The sequence below is a fragment of the Acomys russatus genome, chromosome 24, assembly GCF_903995435.1.
Source record: "Acomys russatus chromosome 24, mAcoRus1.1, whole genome shotgun sequence".
Classification (NCBI taxonomy): domain Eukaryota; kingdom Metazoa; phylum Chordata; class Mammalia; order Rodentia; family Muridae; genus Acomys; species Acomys russatus.
In genome coordinates, this window is record NC_067160.1 from 31,927,735 (window position 1) to 31,932,616 (window position 4,882).

Sequence of the window (4,882 nt, forward strand, 5' to 3'; positions counted from 1 at the left end):
AACATTTAAGCAGCCCACCAACATGACCTCTATCTTCCTTCCTATCATAAGAGGGAGAAGTTGCCATGGCAACATGGAAACAGACATTCTGCCTTCCCAGACTACAATCTCAAAAGATCTAAGATATTATCCATCCTCGGGTGAAAGACTTGATATTGTTTTATATAGAATTTCTTTCTTTAATGTAAGACACACACATTTAAAGGACAATGATTATAGGTAGTCCCCGAGGCCACTAGCAATTTCCGGTGGCCATTATTTACCTCCAGAGTAATTTGTACTCAGACACATCTTCTGCTAACACTGAGCTTCCTGAAATGTGAGTTTTGACAGTCATCAGCTACAAGCCTTTCCCTCCAAATAGATGGTTCCTCCAGCGGGTCTCTTCTCTCTGACCACTGGTTCCTCTCCGCCTTGTGTTTTCTCACTTTATAACTTCTTAATCCTAGGCTCACATCTTCCTGAACTCAACATTGATCTGAAACCATCCATCCACCTCTGTGTTGAGTACATCTCATGCAGCAAGGAGAACTGGGTAAGCTGAAGCCAAAGGGCTTGGGGAGTTAGAGAAATCAAGAAGAGGTGAGGAGCCAGGTCCTGAAAGACAATCACAAAGCACGTTCTGCACTGAATATACCTGACCCTTCTTCCTTCACGGGTGCAGATGATCAAGGAGAAGGGGGGGGGGGTCACTCGAAGGCAGCCCTTATTTTGTCTTGGCCTCTAACAGTTATAAATCACTCATGTCATCGTGGTGAGCTTACATTCTTAGTTTCACTCCTGTCCTAGCCTCCTATTGTTCTCCTAGCTCTAAACTGGGGCGGGGGGGGGGGGGGGGGGTAGGGAGCGGGGGGGGGGGGGGGTGGGGGTGGACTAGAGATAGTAGTAATGTGCCTGGTGCTGCTGAGTCCTTTGTGTCCACTCACCTTCATGAAAGCCTTGTTATATAGACAGCTGTCTCCCTTACAGACATACTAATAGATTGAGTAACTTGCCCAAGGCCCCTCAGCTAGAAAACTGCAGAGGCAGGTTTGTGACTGACTGAGCCTAAGGCCGTTCATAGTCACCCAAGTTCAATAGAAAAACCTCAGAAGCTCATCATAGGAAGAGTATGCCCTGGGTTTCCTCCTGGCAGTGTGCACGAAGAAACAATTGCATGTTCATCTCCATGTCCAACATACCTGCCACATTCTCACTAGTCAACAAGAGCTTGTTGGAGGATGAATTTGTTAATCAATGTCCATCTTTTCTCCTTTATCCTGGACTTACGTTACTGCCAAAGCACTCACAGTGGCCTCTTTACTCCTGCCCATGGTCACCCCTAATCAAAGCTAACATAGCCAATTAATTGGTCAGTTTGACACTATTTCTTTAAAATTGCTCAGTCATCCCCATTGAAGGATAAAGTGCAAATTTCTCTTCCCTCACTTGGCCTTGGGATTTGTTCTTAGGATTCCTTCACTCTACCTTGCATGATAAAACCTACCCCCTTAGTGTTCTGCTGAATGGCTAAGAAAGCACGACTAACTTGCAACTTCTAAGGGACAACAGGGTTTCTTACCCTGTTTGATTATTTGTGAATGCAACTGCCTCCACCAAAAAATCTTTACTTACCCATATCAGGCATGTGCATGTGCGCTCATTGTCACGGTGCACTAACGCTGTTATCTAAAGAGCCGGCATTTTCATGTGAATGCATGGTTCCAGAAGCAACTTTAGCTTCCTGGACCTCTTACTCTTTTATATGCCTTCTCACCATGTGAAGGGCCCCACCAGATATTGACATTATGTAGTGCAAATTACCCAATCCTTGGTATTCTGTTATAGCGGTAGAAAGTAGCCCATGATAGCTTGTTAAAGACAAGGGCCGTGGCTTTTCACCTTTGCCTCCCAGGACTTTGCCGAGTCTCCACAACTATTTACCTAACAAAAACAATATTTGATGACAACCAGATCTGGACAAGAAGAGGAGAGGGTACTTACGGCAGGTAAAAAGAGGGTTTACAGCATGTTCTGATTGCAAGTTGTATCGCTTCTCGGCTTTTTGGCTAAGATCAAGTGTAGTATCTGATTGCAAGTTGTTCTTTGAGGCAAGGATAAGGAAGTTGTGAGCCTTGCCTAACAGCTACCTGAGGCCCACGTGGGATTAATAATTAGGAAGAAGAAATCTAGGCAGGGAGGTAACATCAAAGCAAAATTGTATACATCATTCTTTAACCTATATCAGCTGAATTATTTATCCGCCCCCCCCCCAAGCCCAGTAGTATGTCACCTCCTGTGAAATCACTAAATTTATTTGTTCTGTAAGTTTCTTTAGACATTGAAATATTGTGAGTTATGAAATGATGCCTGCTGCTAAACTGATAGGGGCTTGTTAATATTTTTCTCCTCTTCACTAGTCAAAAACTCGAGTACTAATTTCTTTTGGCTTGAAGTGTAAAATTTATTAGATTTAGAAATAGACATAAACTTAAAATGTCTACACTCTCCAGTTCTAGAGACGAGGAATTAAATCTTGCAAGTTCTGAAAGGCTTGATTACTTCTTGGCGTTTTGACTAAGATCAAGTCAATTAAATCCCTGATCTATTATCCTGACTTCTGTTTGTATAACTAAATGGTTACGATAAAGCAGAACTACATAACAGCAAAAATCTTGTAATATTGAATGAAAATAAGACAATTGATACATAACTGCTACATCATTTGCCTTAGCTAAATACAGAAAAACTTTTTTATTAATTCTTTAAGAATTTTTTCTAATATATTTGATCCTATGCACCACTTCCCCTGACTCCTCCCAGGTACCCCACACCCCTCTTCCCTACCACCCAACTTTGTGTCTTTTTTTTTCCCCTTAGTACATCAGGCACAATTGATGTGCTTATGTACTCTTAGATATATGGTCTTCCACTGAGGCATGGCCAACCTACCAGAGGCCACACCCTTATCAACAATTGGCTCTCCCTTACCCACTAGCTATCTATCAATCAAATGCCAATAGCTCCTTAGCTAGGGGTGACTTCATGGTCACCCTCTGACTCTATGTTAGGATTTTGCCTTGAATTGGCTTGGACAGGTCTTGAGCATGCTGCCTCCACTGCTGTGAATCATATGTGTGCTGCCCTGCTGGGTCCAGAAGACATTGTTTTCTTGTAGCCATCACGGCCTCTAGCTTTTAAAATCTTTCTGCCTCATCTTCTGCAATGATGACTGGGCCTTCAGAAAAACTTTTCCAGGCTGATTTTAACACTAATAATAGAGGCTAGAAAAGATAAGAAATAGCCATTTATATTCTGTTATAAATTTATTCCGATATATATATATATATATATATATTTGTATGAAGTCATGGAGGATTCATTGTTATTGTTATTGTTGTTGTTACTATTATCAATTGCATAATAACTTATCTTTGATTTTTATCAATATTATACTTTGACCTTGTCACATGGTGAGTATTAGAACTAGGCTTCCCTTCCTCTTAGTGCTCTGGTCTTTTAGATTCCCTCCAGAGAAGAGAATGTGACCAGAGCATTCAGTAAAACAAAGGGTATATAGCTCAATGATAATTCATTCATATACTAAGAATCCATGATATGCTTTCCCAGTATTATTTCTGATTATTTTAACTCTTAAAAGGAAATACCACCACCTCTTCCACACTTCAGATAAGGTGTCAAATTTCAGTCAGATTAAGAGCTTCCTAGGAATCAAAGTAAAACCTGGTGCTCAGTGACTTTGATTTTACATTCCATGTATGTCCCCCACCCACACCTCTATAATACTGCCACTGCTCTGCATAGGATGTTGAAGAATGTGATATCGTCTCAGTAAATATTTTTGAGCGATAATCCCATTTAACCAGAGAATTGATCTGGAGAGGCTCATGTTGCAAATCCAAAAAGGAATTTAAGAAAGAAAAAGCAATAGCATTGAGGTAAGCCATTTTTCAAACTCTCTTTAGAATCACTACCTTGTATTTCTACAAAATGAACAAAAAAAAAACCAAAAAACAAAAACAATGAAATCAGAAAAATTTCCTTGTGTTGCAGGATATTTGATCTCAATGTGATGGTCCATGAGATTGTGAGCTGTAACAATCTGTCATTGATCCCTCTCTGATCCCTGAGGTTGAACTGTAAATCCCTGTTTCTTGTGGTTGAGCCCTAACACACCTTTAATCCAAGAACTTTCTGTTTATTGTAAACAGGTGATTAAGGTGGGGTTCAGCCAGCCTTACACACACCTTTAAGCCTAGAGCTATCTATACACAAGATTTAATAAAGTTAACTCTAGGTCAAGAGGTGGAGCAAGAAACCAGCTGGCAGGGATTAAAGAGTAGGAGGGACTTTGAGTTGAGGGATATTTAAGACAACCTGTAGAGGTAGAAGGGGTCTTTGGCACTTTTAGCTCTTGGACTTTTCTCTTGAGATTTTAGCTTTATCTCTTAGCTCTTTGGCTCTTAGCTCTCTAGCTCTTGAGCTCCCAAGCTCCTTGGCCTTTGGCTTTTGGGGCCTTGAGCTAGCAAGGCTTTGGCCTTGGGGTTTTGTTTGTTTGTTTGTTTGCCTTTTTCTCCTGAGCTTTTAGCGGAGCTAGTGAACCTTTTGGTCCTCCATTAGGACATGAACTAAATAGGAGCTACAGCTGGGTGCTTTCTCTACCTCTCTGAGCGGGCAGGTTTTTCACCACAACATCTGGCTCCTGAATCTTTATTGATAAAATAAAATGATCTGGGATTTTTCAATCAAAACAACACCCATGAGACAAGGCCTTTTGTAATGGATGTACAGAAGGCTGGTACAGAACCCACCTTGGCTGCCTGAAAACCAAAACTGTGATAAAGTGTTTTTTTTAGTGTCAGTTTGCATAGGATACAGTCCT

General features: G+C 41.1%; 1 pseudogene; it reads left to right on the forward strand.

Moving 5' to 3' along the window:
- The first annotated feature begins 2,028 nt into the window (after window positions 1–2,028).
- LOC127207781 (uncharacterized) lies at window positions 2,029–2,117 on the forward strand (annotated as a pseudogene).
- Window positions 2,118–4,882: the final 2,765 nt, after the last annotated feature.